General features: G+C 37.1%; 1 protein-coding gene and 1 non-coding gene across 3 annotated transcripts in view; both read left to right on the top strand.

Annotated features, from left to right (window-relative positions):
- ZFPM2 (zinc finger protein, FOG family member 2) overlaps nucleotides 1-19,427 on the top strand; it is a 470,612-nt gene that overhangs the window by 283,582 nt on the left and 167,603 nt on the right. The window lies entirely within an intron of this gene.
- On the top strand, nucleotides 10,687-10,771 carry TRNAR-UCG. Its single transcript has one exon. It is a non-coding gene; the product is annotated as a tRNA-Arg (tRNA).

Genomic DNA, 19,427 nt, shown 5'->3' with positions numbered 1-19,427 from the left:
CTCCCAATTCATGAGTTACGTTTGATTCAGCAAATGCTACAGGAGGAAGTGACCTTTGAGAACCATTAGTTCATTCTATTCATGGAGACGGAAACTGTTCACTCCAAAGAGTTAAATGCTTTTATCGAAAATCACTGACTTGTGGCACCAGATAGCTAGCCTTCTTTATCATCTCACTAAGCTGATCACCTTCCACTAAGTAACTGGTACCCTTAAGTCTGCTCTACCCCTCAAAGTCTTGGCCAAGTAAAGCAAGGCTCCACGTTCACTCTCTTTTATCTGCCTGAATTGGTAGCGAGCCCTACTGCTTTCGATCTCAACATCTAAAGTAGATTTTAAACATCTTTTTAGTTACATGTAGTTGATATCTTTTAAATATGTAGTTAATTTGATATCCTTAACAATCAAATTTATTGGTTACTGTTGCATGTGACATGTTCTTTTACATGTTGATCATGTTGACTTCAGGGATTAAGCCACACAAGGAGGGTGCACTGTGTACTTTCTGTGAACTCCCAACCAAAAGAATAATTCGTTAACGTATAAAAAGCTTTTCTAGTTCTTCCTACACAATATCATATGTAAAGTTGAGTGTGTGTGTGTGTGTGTGTGTGTGTGTGTGTGTAAGAAAAGCTAGATAAATATACAGGTTTTTAAACTTGGTGTCTTTGATAGAAATAGATCAACATAAATGGAAAGCTGAGTTTTTACAGAAGCTGAATTTTATCTTATTATTTAAAAGAATTTTTTTAATGTTTATTTATTTTTGAGAGAGACAGAGCACACATGGGAGAGGGGCAGAGAGAGAATGAGACAGAATCTGAAGCAGGCTCCAGGCTCTGAGCTGTTAGCACAGAGCCTGACATGGGGCTCAAACCCATGAACTGGGAGATCATGACCCAAGCCAAAGTTGGACACTTAACCAACTGAGCCACCCAAGCACCCCTGAAGCTGAGTTTTATTTTAAATGTGTTGGTTGTGATGTGATAGTAAGAAAAAAATGCAAATATCCAGAGGGAAATATGCTTAACGAAGACTGGGATGTGGAGATTGGCTGGGAGCTAAAGGTACAGTTCGAGACCCCTTTGCTAGTAGTGGCATTGTTATTTTACTAAATACAGTATGAAGAACTAAAATTATAGACAGCCAAAGTGATTTGTGAGCACTAACTATTTTTAATCAGTCATAGAGTAGTTATTGATGAACTGTAGCTGGAGTATATTGGTGTTATCAAAATGCCAAAAATCAGAGGACTGTTTGAAGAAGGAGAGCAGAGGTGATGGAAAAGAATGTAACCAAATGAAATAGAAGCAAACGTAATGACAGGGACACAATAATAAAAAAAGCAATTACAAGCAATGTATCAACAAGTACAAAATGGCATAGTACAATTATATTCTGAGGGGACAGAGGAGGCTGAGCTGAGGGAGGGAGGTTAATTGGGAAATGCTTCCTCGGGGCAGTGAGAGCTGAACAAGGTCTGAAGGAAGTGATAGGGATGAATTGGTAGAGAGGAGCAGGCAGGGAATTCAGGATGGAGGGAATGGCCTACCTGGAAGATGAAGGAATAAATCGAGCCATGTGTAGAGAATAACAAATGGGCCATTTTGCCTCCAGTAGAGAGCCGAGGTGAAAACTATCAAGACATCCTTCCAGAAAGGTTTGAAAGGGGAGCAACACGGAAGCAGTGGAGAGTGGGTGTTTACAAAGAACCTTGAATGCCAACAGTACACTTTGAACGGTACAGACATTTTCATGTAATTTGATTACATGATTGAGTGTTCAAAATCTATTAGTGAATTTCTAGTGCACAGCCTCCTGTTGTCCAAATTACATGGAAAAAATTATGTGTTCTTACTCCCCTCCCCCTTGCTGTTGAACTCCCCTTTTTTTGTTGTACCAAGAGAATAGAGACTGCCTGACAGATATTTGTTCTTGGCTAAAATTCTGTATAATGCTTTGAAATATTATTCTTCCTAGCAAATGCTAACAGTTGCTAATGTCATTCAAAAATAGTTGAGGAAAAATATGTTTGTGAAACATACAGCTTTTGCTGTCACATTATTTCCCGAGTGAAAGGAAAATACAGTAGTAGTCTGCTATTTATTGAATGGGAATCCTTTAATGTTGTCAAGGATTTCATCAAAGTGATGCCTTAAATAAGCAGGAAATCACGTGCCCTCTTATTCAATGTCTGTTTCCTCATGATGAGGCGGCCACCCCACTCAGCTGTCCAGATGGGACTACCACCCATCACCGTCCTCTCAGATAGGATAACCAGAGCATAACTACTGTGGAGCGATGCAATTATGAATTTCTGGAGGGGGAAAAAGAAGAGATAAGTGCAGGGAAGTCAGCTAACGTGGTACGTGGGTAGTTCCAGGCAGCAAAAGGGTTAATCAGATTTTCATTTTAGATAGTTGCCTTAGTAACAATCAGGGAGCCCAGGCTGTATCTTTTCCATTTGTAGGGAATGTTTAGATTTACAGAGTAGCTTAGCTTATTATATACCTGCCTTGATTGCTGGATAAGGCTTGTGATTAAAAACAGAAAAAGATTCATTCTTATAATATTGTAAAGAAGACCAAAACATTAAAAATGATGTCACTGATGGTCTAGGGTTCTGGAAATTTACTGAAATTAGAACTCCAGTGGCGACAGTGTTTCTTGAAAAGTTAAAATAATGACGGTCTGATCTTTTGCTTAAACTTTTAGTGAAAATGAGTCTGGGTTCCCCATTTATAAGAGCAAATCTGAATCCAACAAATACCACTGGCTAACAGTGCTCTGAGAAATTGGACATCAACCTCATCTTTCATGCCCCGTTTGCATTAAGCCCTCAGAGATGCCATTTGTTTGTATTAAGTGCTACGTGGCCCTTCAATCAGGAATTGAAAACAAAAATATATGTAACATGTTGGAAAAGTGCTTATTTTGAGAATGTCTGGAAGAGTGGACCAGTGACACTAAAATTTAAGGTGCTTAATTTATCCAATGGCCAAACAGCAGGAAAACAAACTGGACACAGTGCTGTTCTCATGGCCTCAAACCTCACCTGGAGAGACAGATTTCCTAAGGGCAGAGAATAGCATTCAGTCTGTTTGCCAAGACCAGGTCTGTCTGGAGCAGCTTCTGCCAATTAGTGACAAGTGCTATGTAGTGAGGCCATGATACACACAGCGCTCCCAGAGTTCAGCGGTTTCAGAAATTACTCTCTGAAACAAGAAGAACACAATGCTTGGGAGCACAGTTCATTCCCGTTCCGTGGTAGTAACTTGGTAACCGGTGAGCCTACTCACAACATCTCAAAAGTCAGTATGTCAGGCAACCGTAGCCACTGAATTTATACATTATTTACAGACAGCTTCTGACTTGCTTTTGCTTATTATATTAACTTAAAAATGCCCAGAGTTCCACCTTTGCCATTCTGCAAGTGTCAAATATTTAGCCAAGAGAGACACTGGAGAGATTTCAAAACAAAGCGAACAAACAAACAAGAAGTTGGAAGATTTAAAGACTCTGCTCAGGTTTGGAGGAAGGGGGAAGAAAGTTTTGTAAAGCGGGGATCGCTTACTGATTACAGGTCTGTCAGTGCCGTAGTTATCATTCATACCATAGCATCCGTTGGTTTGGTCAGTGCCTTTCTTGCAAAAGCTGGTTCGCCAGCTTGATGGAAGTACGTGTGTTTGTTTATTTCATGGTGGTGGATACACAAACAGTCATTTTGGAGCGTGGAGGAATTTGTGAGGTAGGACACCTATGCCTCAAATGAAGACCTGTGTTTGAGGGGCTGATATGGCTGAAGAAACTCCAAGGATGGGGGGAGAATGCTTTTGGAAGCTGGGAGGCAGGAACAGCAAAGGAAGAAGGCAGAAGAAGACAAATCATACTAAAATTTTTCCTGGGGCCAGAGAAAGATAAGGAAATATCCTGCCTCCCTTTCTGTCCTTCCTCTAACAAATGACCCTTATTCCTGGACACAGGAATTTATACCTAATGTGTAGCTAGATTAAGAGCTAAATAACCTTCTTGTAATCTAACCTTGAAACTTTACCGTAATTTGCAGTGTTGGTTCTATGCCAGTTCTTTGCTCAGTTCGAGGAAGATATAGATTCTTTTTGAAGAAAAAACAATTCAATAGGTTCAAGGTTTCTAGAGATTTGCAGACTGTCATTTGAAAAACTCTAAGTTAAGGAAATTAAGATATTCTATTTACGGTATTTCATACATAAATCTTCACTACAAAAGACATGATTTGCCATCCTGCAAGGTAAAAGTATATTTGTTTTCTTGTTTCTTGTGTTCAGATCAAAATGAAGACATCAAATTGGAAAAAAAAAATGCCCATAAATATTGAAGACCCCAAAGGGGCTGCAGCTTCTGGGTTGAGAAACACTGGTGAAGGTGAAAAATGTATTTTGAGTTCCAAATGGTGCCTTTTACCAATGAACTTTTAGAGTCCATTTATAACTAGGACTTCTTGTATTTAATCATTTCACACTAATTTTTCCCTGGTTTGAATAAAGAATGTCTTCAGCACGGTCATCTAACATTTCCAACATAATAATGTCATTCCAACAACGCTGAAAAATAAAACAAGATCGTTGACAGAAAAACAAGCTATAAATATTTGGTTAGAGTATGGAAGAATTTTTCAAATGTCTAATAATATATCGAGACTTGGCTCTTTATTGGAAAGTCTGTGAACTTTCCTGTCTCCTGTGCTCTCTGTCTCTACAGGGTCACTATATATTTAAATTGTCTGCGTGTCTGTAACTTTTTAGCATGTGAACCAGGGTATAGTCAAAAAGACAGATGTTCCAAAAAGCTGAAATAAAGAAGATAATTTTCATTCCTGGGGAAATAGTGGAAAGTTTAAAGAGGGTTATTTTCTTTGCCTTCTTCTAAATTCATGGGTGAAGCTTGTACTGTCAACCACTTATCTGACAGAATCGCCCTCCACCACCATTGCAAAACCAAGCCACTCTCACAATTATTACTCTTCTCTTAATTCTTCAGTCAAGCCACCGATTGCCTTGGGAAGTTTTAATACCTACCCCCCTCCACTAGATTCGTGAACCACAGTACAAAATTTAAAAACTTGCAGACATTTTCAAAATAACTGCTCTTTTATGACCTTTACTATGTTCACAGCTGCCATCATGCATGGTAGGTAATCAGTACCTATCTTGTTGATTGTTGGTTTGACTGCTACTGCGTTAAATTTATTTCAGTCGTCAAAACTATATGCACTAGTTCCCCATATCTTCGGTTTTGCTTTCTGTGGTTTTGTTACCCACAGTCAGCTGAGGGTCACAAGCCAGTGAAACAACTTCTGACATAATGTCACAGGGTCAGTAGTAGCCTAACACTATGTCACCATGCCTGGGTCATTCCCCACATATCATCTCATCATATGGGCCTTCTGTCACCCATATGATGAAGGGTGACTACAATACAATAAGATATTTTGAGAGAAAGCCTACTTTCATTACAGTATATTGTTTATAATTGTTCTATTTTATAGCTAGTTATTGATCTCTTAATGTGCCTGATTTATAAATTCAACTTTATTTCCAGTGTGTGTATATATAGGAAAAAACACATAGGGTTCAGTTTCAGGCATCTACTGGGGATCTTGGAATGTATTCCTTAAGGATAAGGGGTGGACTACTGTATATACTTAAGATTAATGTGCAGACCAAAATTATGCAAATTAAATGGCATAATTAATTTGAGATTTCCAACCGGTTTTTCAGTCATCAGCCAGGCAAATGATGGCTGAGGTCAGTAATGATGTTGCCCTACTCCACAGTTTCGGTGGAAAGGGAGAGAGAAAGGGGGGAGTGGGTAGGCAAGGAGTAGAAAGGGAAAGGGAGAGTAAGGTAAGAATGAAGAAACAAAAGAACACTGGAGAAGATGATTATAGAGAGCATCGATCATTATTATTGAAGTATCAAAACATTGGTCAAAAGCTAATGAATTTTTGTTAAGGATATAAGTACTTTGAAGAAAACAATAAATATGATGTCAAGAAAAACGAGTGAAAAAATGACTTTGTAAAAGAATGTTGAATGGGTTCTCTGAATTTTGATGGGAAGGAGGGCAAGAAAACTAAAAGATGAAAGGAGCTCCAGGTAGCTTTGGTGGACATCTGTTTTGTCTCATTGATGAAGAATAAATGTTCCCCGAGGCATCCTGAGCTTCTGACCCTGAGTATAGACGAGGTCCCCATTGAATCCATCAATTTCTAGGCTTACCCACACTCTTGTTAAGATGTGGGTATTCAGTTTAAGGCTCTGTTAAGAGGAATGTGGAGAACTTGGCTAACTTCCAGAGGAGAGCAGTAAAAATAGTACCGTGAGAAAAGATTAGGGTTCCAGAATATCAAATCATCTTGCCCAAAAAATAGAAGGCTAGTATATGATGTAACTGCCTTTCAAGGTTGAGGAGACAGTACCCCTCAACTGGAATTACGTCTTCATTTTGGAAAACTGAAAGCAAATGATTTTGCATTACAACTGGACATGTTCAGGTTAGACCCTCTTATGGTTAGACTTTTGGAATCTAATAGTTTGCCCCCCCAATACCCCAAATTCCCCACATGTCATAAATTATCTCCAACACAACTTTTAGTTATTTTACTTGTTTTTTATCAGCCAATCACAGATCATTATATTTTTCCGAACAATTCCAGGAACATGCATTATTTTATTAAACGATATCAGAAGTCCAAGATGTTACCTTATTATTATTTCTGTTTCTTAGCCTGCATTCTTTAAATATGAGCATTCCTAAGGGCTTGCTTCATGTGTTTTGAAATACTCTTGCATTTCTTTGATTTTAACTTGTTCATGTGGAATTTCCTAAAAGGGGTTTTTAAAGCAATGCTGGTTCATTCGTTATTTTCTCACGTTTGTAAATTTCATGTGAAAAACTTTCACTAAGAGCCACCCCTCCTTAAAATCTTAGTCATATTTTGTCTTCTGTAATAGTATACCCAAAATAGCTGAGCAATTCTGATGCCTTTTCTTTGTTTACCGATTTTAAGATCATTATGCATACTCTAATGCATAATTATAATTATGCATTCATGATGTTACTTGTGCTGGCTTAACTCAGAAATAGTGTGAAGCAGCTAATCTCGAAGCTACAGGCTGTTTCCCATCACTTAGATTCTGATCAGAGCTGTTTGTTGAGTCTTATTGGAACGCGGACTCTATGTGCTCCAGTCCCACGGCTGGACCCTTCGTTTTATCATTAGTTTCACTCCCTGCCCTTTCTTTTTCTCTCCAAATCTCTGCTTTCAAGACAGGAAAACTACAAGATAATTTGGTTTTCTCGCAGATGTGTAGTCTATCCACAACACTTAAATGAGAGGGATTTCTAAAATTATCCATTTTATTTTTAATCCACATTTAGAATTTTATGTAATAAAAACAGACATAGGGCCATTTCTCATGCTTGAGACTTTACTATCAACTGGATTTTCACTGAGTTTACTTTAGTGAAACTTAAACTGGTCTAGTGCAAAACTGCTAACCTTTCTTCCGTATGTTCTAGAGTAGTGTGATTTTGGCCAAAGAGGAAGTTTGTCTGTGTATCTTGCATGATGTGCCCTTATCAACAATGATTGCAACGTATTCATTTTATGCATATGGTAGGAAGGATGCTTTCTACAACACTGTAAAGGATAGTAACATTAAAAAAAAAACCACTAGAGTCTTGGTCATTTGAAACTGAAATTTGGGTTAGTCTAGTAGCACAACATGGAAATATATGATCAAGCTCGTGCCTTACCTGGGGGGTGCACAGTTTCAAAAGATATGGAAGACAGAGCCATAAATAAGTTATTTTGCTCTGCATAAGTCAGAAGGCAGAACAAACTCTGAGTTTGTAGTTTAACCTTTCCTTTATTAGAGAGTTGAATTAGGGAAAATGTACCTTACTGTGAATTAGTGACATTGTTTTGTGATTCTCAAATGTAAAGAGAGGAGCCCCATTAAAGAGTATGCCTGGATGTATGTGTATTGGTTGAAGGGCTTGTGTCTGCTTCTAGAGGCAGGGCACCATTGTGTCATTTCATTAATATATTTATAGCCACTGTGATTATTTAATTTTCTGAATATCAGAGGACACCATGAATTTGTTTTTGACATAAAGAAAGGAGAGCATAGATTTTAAAAGGCTGAGTGACACTAGACAAGTCTGTTCACAAGTTTCTTCCACTTAGTGTACATGAAGTTCTAGAACCAGAAGGTGCCCTGAATCCTGAAGTCCTGGTCTTTTCTTTTATTAATGAAGAAACTGGCTCAGGGTAGTAATATATTTTGACCAAGGTAATCCAACCACTTAGAGGTAAAGCTTAAGCCTAAATTTAATGAATTCATAGATCATTTTTGAAAATATAGCTAGCTAACATACTAGCATGAAATAGAAATTACAAAAGAAAAGGTCATAGACTTTGTAATTATGAAGGATTTTGCTTTGGGTATGGTTTGGTTGTCTTTGACAAATGAGACAACATATTTAAAATTTGAAATAACAACTTTAAATTATGGTAGTTACATTAAGTCTTTGTTCCAGCACATGGTATGAGAAAAATTTGCATTATTTAAAAATTTTGAACTAGCTCAGGGATTCCCAATTTAGAATCAAGATAGGGGAGTGGCGTAATTAGGAACTCAGTGTCTAGATTCTTTTCAAGTTATTTCCCAGATGCCCTAGAAGCACATTTTTAGACCTTGTAGGTACTAGTAAAAACAATAGGTAGAAAATTTGGAGTAATTTCAACAGAATATATTATTTTATAACCAGTATGTAGGGCTTTTTATCATAGAAGGTGAGATTTTATTCAATTAACCTTAAGTTGCCATTAAAATCTTTTATTTGTGCTACTAGTAGTTCAGTTGTCTCCCCACTAGCCAATTTATTGAGTAGTTTAAAAGCAGTAAGATTAGTCAAAATAGTAAAATCTCTTACATATTTATAGCATGCTATGTTGATCATTCTGTTGATGTCCGGATAGAATAAATTAAATAGGCATAAGACTTCTCATAGACATTTAACTATTTCTTAAATTTTTCTCCATTTCCCCAAATCAATGTACATAATAATTATAAATCCACACTTACTATTTGTCAGGTATCAGTGTCAGCGATTTATAAGTATTAATTTATCTCACATCACATCAGCCCCAGGAGGTATTATTATTCTCATTTAACAGATGGGGAAACTGATGCACAGAGAAGTAGACTTTACTAAGGTCTCACCACAGATGAGTAGCAAAGGTTGGATTTCAACTTGAGCACTCTGACTCTAGAACTCATGCTTTTAGCCACTGTGTTAATTGCCTGTCTGTTAAGTCTGTAGTATGTGAACTGAGGTTCCTGCTTCTTTTCCTCATTGTGCTTCTCACACTGAAGAAAAATACTGTATGTCATAAATAATATTTGAATCACAACTGAACTCTTTGGTTTCAGACCTATTGAATCAAAAGAACTACCTTGTTTCCACCTCTGCCCTATTTCTCCCCAATGGTTTTTACTGAAGGCTCCTTTTTGATTTCCCAATTTGACCTTGAACTTCCATTGGCAGGTGAAACTGCTCTGTGTTTTGTTTTGTTTTGTTTTTTCAGTCTACCTGTGAGCAATCCAGTTTAAGCTGGGGACACGCTAACTGCACTCAGACTGAGATATTTCTTTTAGTAGAAACTTTCCCCCACCCCCATCAGGGCACCAAGACTACACAATGCAGTTAGGTTCCTTAAGTAGATACACGCAGAGGTTCTGAAGAGTGGAATTGACCAATCAGACACAAAGGCCTGGCTGGACTGCCTGGCTGCCCAGAGTATATGTCAGTACCTCACTGTGAAGTACTATGATGAGGCTCTACTCTGTCTGTTGACCAGTGGGCACCAAGAGAATTCATTATTCATTTGTTCTTGTATAATCAGTACTGAGTTGAGTGAATTTTAGCCTAAAGACACCTTGGATCTCATCATGAATTCTGCTTATGATTGAAAATAACCTTTATAGGCTACTTTTTAGTCATTGTTTGTTTACCTGTAAACATTTCTATAGCTATAAAAATACCTGCAGTCATAAAAATAAAAATATTAAAAGTATTGCCTATTTTTCAATATTTTTAATATCACTAACTAGACTATGTTCGGTTCTGTTCCACTCATACACCCACTTGATGCCTGATATTGGTATTTAGTATCTCAACTAGACTTTCAAGACCCAAAACTGTGCAAATGTGAGAAATAATTCACTATAAACCTATAAATTTCACAGCTCAAAAAACCCCAAAAGTTATTAACGAAGCACCATGCAATTAGCTTATACAAAGTGCAGCTAGGAATCATGCATAATGTAAAACAGAAACTGCTAACCACTGACTCATGGAAGATCATTTAAGCTAGTTTTTATGGACATGAAGAATTGCTAGTTAACACAATTCCTAAGAAGATTCTTATTGTTTTGACACCGTGGAAAGAATTTAGTTTCTTATAGATTTACTAAGAGAAAAAATAGAAAACAGTTCATGGTTAAGGCAGTTTCCAGCAATGTGAATTTGAACAAGTTGTTGTATATTTTAGAGTCTCGGTTTTTACCTATATAAAATGGACATAACAATGGAATTGTGAAAATTAATTCAAAAAGTAATTCAGCATCTAAGGGTGCCTGGGTGGCTCAGTCGGTTGAGCGTCTGACTTCGGCTCAGGTCATGAACTCACGGTTCGTGGGTTCGAGCCCCACGTCAGGCTCTGTGCTGACAGCTCAGAGCCTGGAGCCTGCTTCGGATTCTGTGTCTCCTTCTCTCTCTGCCCCTCCCCCGCTTGTGCACTGTCTCCCTCTGTCTCTCAAAAATGAATAAATGTAAAAAAAAAATTAAAAAGTAATTCAGCATCTAGAATTTTGGCATAGTTAATGCTTAATGAAATGATATAAATCATATATTAGAGAAATGCATCACTTTTCCACCCAGCCAAAATTCTTGTTTTACTGAGAATTTTGCATTTTCATGGAAACATTTTTTTATTAGTAGTAATTTTATAAAGGTTTTATTTTTAAGTAATCTCTACACCCAACATGGGGCTTGAACTTACAACCCCAAGATCAGGAGTTGCACGCTCTACCGACTAAGGCAGCCAGGCACCCTGGAAACAAATTTCTTTAGGAGTGTTGGAAACATAAGCCACACACTCACATACAATAACATACCTGGTATCGCTTTAAGCTCATTATATACATTAACTCACTGAATCCTCAGAATAATCCTATGACATAAATACTTGCTTGTCTTATACTTATTTTAGAGATGAAGAAACAGTAGTTAAGTAACTTGCCCTAGCTCATACAGCTACTGGATGGAGATGTGGTGCAAACTCAGCTTGGGACCCAAGGGCAACTTTTAAAATTTGACTATTAATAAAGCATAGTAAGTGTGGTAATTAGTATATGCTTAAAATAGTATATACATAATTTATCTTGACTACATTTTGCAAAATATTTCAGTTTTTGAAATATTTTAAATGTATTTTTGATATACTTTATTTCATAGTAATAATAATTAAATGAGTATATAGTAAACTGTTGGTAGAAGTAGAAGTGCATGGCTTAAATCAAGCGATAAATGTAATAAAAGATTTTATAATTGGGTTTTAGATAGAATTATTAAAATATAAGCTATATTTTATAGATTTTCAGCATGTACTGGAGAAAGCCTCAGTATTTTTAACTTTAAAATTAAAGTGTAGGGGCACCTGGGTGGCTCAGTCAGTCGAGCGTCCGACTTCGGCTCAGGTCATGATCTCGCGGTCCGTGAGTTCGAGCCCCGCGTCGGGCTCTGGGCTGACAGCTCAGAGCCTGGAGCCTGCTTGGGATTCTGTGTCTCCCTCTACTCTCTGACCCTCCCCCGTTCATGCTGTCTCTCCCTGTCTCAAAAATAAATAAACATTAAAAAAAAATTTAAAATTAAAGTGTAATCCGGGAAGCTCCTGGGTGGCTCAGTTGAGCATCTGACTCTTGATTTTGGCTCAGGTCATGATCCCAGGGTCTCAGGATCAAACCCTGTGTTAGGCACCACACTGAGCATGGAGCCTACTTAAGATTCTCTCTCTCCTTCTGCCGCTCCCCCGCCCCCACACTCATGCTCTCTCCCTCTAAAATAAAAAGTAAAATAAGGTGTAATCTTAAATTCTCATGAAGATTCTTTAAAATGAGTGGATTAGACACTTCTCATCTATTACTACACTGTCATTTGGTCATGGACCATCAAATATACATTGATATTTCCAAATGTATTAGTCATATACTTGAAATATCATGAGATAGATTATAAATATTGATTTAAATAACCTATCTGTATGTCACTTAGGTATTTTTATTATCAATATACTGTGAGCATCTAGAGGAAGTGTAGCTTTCATCATTCTGTTCCTGAGAGTTTTTATCTATAGTAGATATTTAATAAATATTTATTGAATGAATAATGAATATACCCAATTTCTAGTAAAGTATAAAGTGATTATTTTAAGAGCAGAATAACCTAAATAAGTCTTTTCAAATAGAAATGGCATAAAGAAATTGAAAAATAGCCAAACTGTGGAAAGAGCCCAAATGTCCATCACCTTATGAAAGGATAAAGAAGATGTGGGTTATGATACACATCACACTCACATATGTATATGTATATGTATATGTATACGTATATGTATATATATACGTATATGTATATGTATACGTATATGTATATATATACATATATGTATACGTATATGTATATGTATACATATATGTATATGTGTGTGGAATATTACTCAGCCATCAAAAAGAATGACTTCTTGCCATTCGCAACAAAGTGGATACACTGGAGTGTATTATGCTAAGTGAAATAAGTCGGTCAGAGAAAGACAAATACCATATGATTTCACTCATGTGGAATTTAAGAAACAAAACAGATGGACGCAGGAGAAGGCAGAAAAAAAGGGAGAGAGGGAGGCAAACCATCAGAGACTCCTAACTGTAGAGGAGAAACTGACGCTTGCTGAAGGAGAGGTAGATGAGGGATAGGCTAAATGGGTGATGGGTGTTAAGGAGGGCACTTGTATTGAGTACTGGGTGTTGTGTGTGAGTGATGAATCACTGAAGTCTACTCCTGAAACCAATATTACACTATATGTTAACTAACTAGAATTTAAATAAAACCTGAAACAAACAAACAAAAATGATGGTTATTGTTCACTACTAATTAGAATAATTTTATTTGTAACATTACATCTTTTATGTGGCAAAACCCACATCTGGACAATGTAAGCCAACTTGGCCCAACCTTTAATATCGTGTACTCGCAACTAAATGCAGAATTTAACCCCTGGTATTTGCATTCAACCATTAAGTTTTTACAGATGTGTTAGTTTGTCATGTTAACATTAAGTATTCTTTCTAACACACATGTTGATGCTTTTATTCATATGTCTACGCCTTTGTAAAGAATATGGTTTGAGAAATTTGTCCAGGGGCAGTATTTATAAAGGCTTATCTCATTTGGTTCTGCTTTCATAGCATGTTCCTTTCGTTGCCCCAGATCCACAGGTACGTTGCACAAAGATCCCCTGGATTGGCTTTTATTCTCTGGAAGTACAGAATTAGTATAGTCCTTCTGCATCTGTTGATTTGGAGAAAAATATTGAAAACTACTCTCATGGTCAGAGTCTTACTTTACATACTTAATTTAAGTGTTTGCAATATTCTTGTTATTAAAATGTCTCACAGATTAGATAAGCTTTGTTCCACTCCTCTATAGCACCTTCACACTTCCGCCAACCATACTGCCAAGCTCTTAAGCTTTTGCACCCAACTTTAAATAATTTGTCTCATAAAAATCTGCTTTCCCCAAAGGTGCTATATACATCCCAGCATGTACTATATGGTTTAACAATGCCATCATTTGGCTTTTTTCTCTTTGGAGACACCTTTCTCATTCCTATTCTTCCAGTTGATGTTAGACTCTTAACATCAGTTTCAAATCGCAGGTATATTTTAAGTTCAAGATATAGGTGAGTTCTTACTACTTTATGGTTATAGAGGAAAATACAGGTACAAATCATGAAAACAAAGCATGTATATATAAGGAAAAAACCCTCTGCATTTGGTTTTAAAATTTACTCTATTGTTAATACCAGGATTGCCCTTTTTCTGTGGAGGGGAAAAGCTGATATTAAGATTGGCTAAAATGGTAATAAGGAGACAGTCTAAAAGGTGTCCGAAAGATTCATTACATAGTGCAGTGGATTAATTCATGAGGGACAGACATATCTCAGTATCTGAGGATGACTTTGTGCAGGATATAGCTTTTTCTTTCTTCCACAGAATGCCTTTGGGGTAAATCGCAAAAAGAGACTGCTGAATAGAATTGACCACTATTTTTTTATGTGTAAATAGGTCATCGATAGTTGAATGTGTGTGTGTGTGTGTGTGTGTGTGTGTGTGTGTGTGTGTGTGTGCGCGCGCATCTGCAGCACACTCCATATAATTCTTCATACTAACATTTTATTTTGACCACACCACTGACCTCACCGTTTTCCTTGGTATTAATATTCCAAGGTAAAGTACAGTAGGCGGCTTTATTTACTGCATCAGCAATTAAAAAATAGTAGTGTTTCCTTAAGTCAGTATAAGCCCAGTGTATTAAATTTTCATAAATATCTTCACACTCAAGATTTGAGTTTAGACTTGACAAAAATTCTATAGTAGAAAGTCTTACGATGTTACTGTCAAGCTGGAAGGACATATGAGATCATCTTACAAAGCAGAAAGATGCGACATATGAGAGGTTAAATGATTGATCCCAGGTCACACAGCTGGGATCACGGCTTTCCGGTCCCTGCTCCCCCCCCACAGGTTTACGTCAGGGGGGATACTCGAGAGCAGTTTACTTTTTCCTTCCCAAGGCTTCGGTGCTGACACTCTTTTGCACATTGCACTAGGTGCAAGCCCAGAAATTCTGCCAGGAGCAAAACAACACTCCTTAAACACTCTGTGACTTTCAGAACTGTATAAAATAAAAGGTTGAAGTTAATGGTTGCCAGCTTGGAGGGAGTAGTTCCTCTTCGGAGCCAAATATATGTGGAGAACAGATGAGACTGTGGGAGTGAATTGGCAAAAGGGAAAGAGAAATGAATCTATTCTTTTTTTTTGAAAATGAAAGTATAATAAATATCTGGATAATTTAGTTGTTTGTTATTCATTTAGAGATTCTTCCCATTTGAAAAATGAAAAATCTGTATCTTTCATGTGTGTATTCTTAAACAGTAATTTTCAATTATTTTTCTAACTATCATGAAATAATCTTTTTTTCTGGAAGTAAAGAGATTATTTTAATGACCTGGATATATGGAACTGTGTTCACTTTCTTAAAAGATCTTTATTTCTCATACTGAAATTTCTATCTTTAAGCAGTGACTCATGTTGTCATAATGGGTTTCCACAATTTTGAGAACTAAAAGCAAATATACCTCAGAGATAATGATTATTTAAATTTTTGGTTCTTAGAGATAAAACTGTCTTTGACATAAGGAGTATGGATGGATATAGTAGCCAAGAATTCTATCATTTTATTTCACACTCATTTTGTTTTTGAAAAGTCTCTTATCGTGTTTGAGATCCCACATACCACAGTGATCTTAAAGACGCGTTTGTTAGCAGACTTCTCTGGAATTTCACTCTCATGCTGTCCTTAAAGGATATTTTGTGGAACTGTGCTCAAGAGAAATGCTCTTCTAATGACACCTTCCTAATATTTCCATTCATAAATCTATTCTGTGCCTAATGGTATAGTGTAGTGGTCCTTGGTAGGGCACATCATGGATGCCTTTCCAGTTTAGAATTTTATGTATTTCCTAATTTAAGACTATTCTTAATTTATTTGAACTTGAGTTTGAAAATGTGTCTAGCACATCCGTCTTTTTCAAGCAAGGGAAATTTGATTATCTTTTACTAAGTTGAGTTTTGTTGTTTCCTAAACAATTACTGTAGCTAAAATACTTGGTATGAGTTTGAAAGCTCCTAAAGTTACTTCTTCATTTGTTTCAAGTTTTTATTTATGTATTTATTCACTTAACTAATCCCTGTATCCAATGTGGGGCTCGAGCTTATGACCCCAAGATCAAGAGTTGCATGCTTTTCTGAACCAGCCAGGTGGCCCTGGTTACTTCCTTAAATCTGTTTGTGTCTCTCTTTCTCTCTCTCTCTCTCTCTCATTTTTAGACACAATAAACAAAAGGAAGGTGGCAATTCTTACTCAAGGGATATCCCAGTGTAGTTCAGTGGCCATTTTATTATTTTTTAAACGGAAGCACGTGATTTGCATGGAAACACATGAAAAGCCTAGTCATGTCTGAATGATGTCTGGCATTAGTTAATCATGGAGAATATTTAGGTGTTATTGCTGAGAACCTGTTTTTATATCATCGCACAGATAATGTTGACCCTACAAGACCACATGGAATAGAGTTATTCCGTTTATGTAGTCTAAAGTGATACTCTGTTTTTTAAAGAAAAAAAAAAAAAAGTATTGGCCTCAGCAGGATCAAGCTCAAACCCTGTATAACTTTTTAAAGGATTTTACTAAAAGCCACAGGTTTGGTAGGTGGAAATCTTCATTCTAAATTTTTTTTTATGTTTATTCATTTTTGAAAGAATGTCTCTCGTTTTGAAACAATGTCTCTCTAGAGACAGAGCACAAGCAGGGGTGGGGCGGAGAGACAGGGGACACAGAATCCGAAGCAGGCCCCAGGCTCCGAGCTGTCAGCACAGAGCCCAACGCGGGGCTCCAACTCACAAACCGCGAGATCATGACCCGAGCCGAAGTCGGATGCTCAACCGACTGAGCCACCCAGGCGCCCCTGGAAGTCTTCATTCTAAAAGTCTAGTTTTTAAATATTTTAATTTTTTAAGTAAATCTCCACCCAACGTGGGGCTCAAACTCACAATCCTGTGATCAAGAGTTACATGCTCCACCAATGGAGCCATCCAGGCACCCCCATACTACAAGTTTTATAGTTCCAGTCAAATCAGTGATGTTGAGACTGTATGTCACGCACAGAACTACTGAAAACATAATTGTGTAGGGCCTTGCGTTATTACTTGACATTTCTCCCCACTCTGGGTACTCCAAGATTTTAAGTTTTTATGCTCCCATAGGATAGACTGTTTGTGAAGGGAATTTTTAAATTCAAGCTCACTGTCACTAGAGACATCATACAGTTAAAGGGAGAGTGATACAATGTTTTCGTGACTTTCAGATTGTGTTTAAATGTAATTCCAGTGTGCAGAACCGCTTGGATATATTAACTGAAACTTTTACTGTGTAGTAAGTACAAGGTCAAATCACATACAGTACCATTTTTCTTTTTCATTTAGATGTAGGCAATAATTCAGTTGGGGGAGATTGGCTTTTTTTCTGGTTCTAAATCTAATGTCTACAGTGATTTGGAAAATTTTCTATGCCTACTCTCAAATATGTTTTTATAGCTGGAGAGAATAGAAACAGCTATTAATTTTGTCAACTAAGCTTCAGCCCTTTTCACCTATTGCCCAGTTAAGGAATCAACACGCCGAGAGCATTTTTATCCACATCGAACTCCATCTCATGGCATTGGCTTGAGATTCCCTAATGAGATTTTGTTATATTTCCCAAACTGAAGTCAATGGAGGCCAATTTTTCCATCAGGTGACACTTGTAGCTCTTTTAAAAGGCTGTAAAGTCAGGCTCTTCTCATAGGTCAGATTTTCCTAAGACTTCTAGCTCTTCCTAAGCCTCATTTTGGAAATCTTCAACAAATATTTCCAGCAAAATTTGGAGTCCCTAAGACAGCATTATGTCACCAGTTTCTTGGGTTAGAATTATCCTCTGTTCTTTACCTTTGGGCTGTCTACTTTTATCTCCATTAACCTTTTGGCTTGAGTATAAACATTTATTGAAGGCTACCTCCTTTGTCGGTCCAGTAACTCCAAAGGTTAGTGAGAAGTGGATGCTAGTTTGACCTCTTTTATCCACATTAGATGATTCTAATTATTCCTAAGAAATGACACTTTTGACCCATTTTGTCCTTGTCAAGTTTGTCTCGTTGTAGGCTGTCGAAGCATGAAACTCTGGGTTCAAACAGTGTCCAGGAGTGCACATTTTTCTAACTTGCAATGTGGAGCCTCAAAAGTGCACACTATTTCCTTTTCTTTTTAGAACGTGCCAGTTTAAATGAAACTCGGGGCTCCTGTTATGTACCTTGAATTGATTTATTACTGAAAGAGACTGCCTAGATATAAAACGCCAACTTTAACCTGTAAAAACCCATGGGTTATTGAATACGGGGGAAAAAAATGAAAAAAAGCTTTGCATAAGTGAGGATAAGCTAGGTTTTGCTGAGGTTGCAAGCAACTCTAATATCACAATGGCTTTTTACATAAAAAAAAAAAAAGTTCCTTTCCTTATCACACTACATGGCCGTTGTGATTGCCAAGGCTTCCTCCTTGCGAGCTCCCACGATCACTGCCGCAAAGCAAGGCATGGCGATGAGTCCATTGGCTCTTATAGCTTCTGTGTGGAAGTGACATGAGTCATCTCTTGTTCAGTTTTATTGGTCACATGAAGTCACATGGCCATGCCTGACTTTAAAAGAGATCTGGAAAGTGGAGAGTTGGAAACAATTTATCAATAGCACTAATGACTACCGCTGTGTTTAAAGAGTTTCTCTCTTGATTTTTATGCTAATAACTGTAGGCATTACCAGCACCTGAGAAAAACAAAGATTCAGTAAATGCTTTTTGTACATTTTTAGTTTATTTCTTCATGTAGCTATTTAGCAGAAGTGTTACATGCATCTACAGTGTACTAAACACTGTGCTGGTTGATTTAGACAACTGACTTTGAGATAGAAACCATTGTCCCCATTTTACACATGTGTAATCTGCAATTCACGACATTCAGGTTTAAGTGATTTCCCAGTCGTGGAGCCTGCCCATAGCACATAGTAGGATTCAAACCTAGGTCATCCGACTCCAAGAAAAGTAACATCCTTTCTGTTCTGCCTCGACTATAAGGTCAACAGTAAATCATGAAATGTTTTAAATACTTAATTGTAGAAGTGGAAATTATTACAGTCACCACTATGTATTTTCTTGTACTTTAAGACAAGAACATTTAGTATATCTAATAATTGTGGAATGACAACGTAGGTTTAATGTTATTCTAAGAAGCTGTTTTACACCTTTTGAGTACATTTGATAAGGAGCTTAAAGTGTTTTTTTAAACTGTAAGTCAGTAAATATGAATCCCTTTTGTGTTAGTTTTCTATTGCTACTGAAACAAATTACCACAAATTTAGTGGCTTAAAACAACACAAATTTATTATCAGTTCTGTA

The sequence above is a fragment of the Lynx canadensis genome, chromosome F2 (genome assembly GCF_007474595.2).
Source record: "Lynx canadensis isolate LIC74 chromosome F2, mLynCan4.pri.v2, whole genome shotgun sequence".
Taxonomy (NCBI): Eukaryota; Metazoa; Chordata; class Mammalia; order Carnivora; family Felidae; genus Lynx; species Lynx canadensis.
This window is presented reverse-complemented; position numbering and strand designations above follow the sequence as displayed.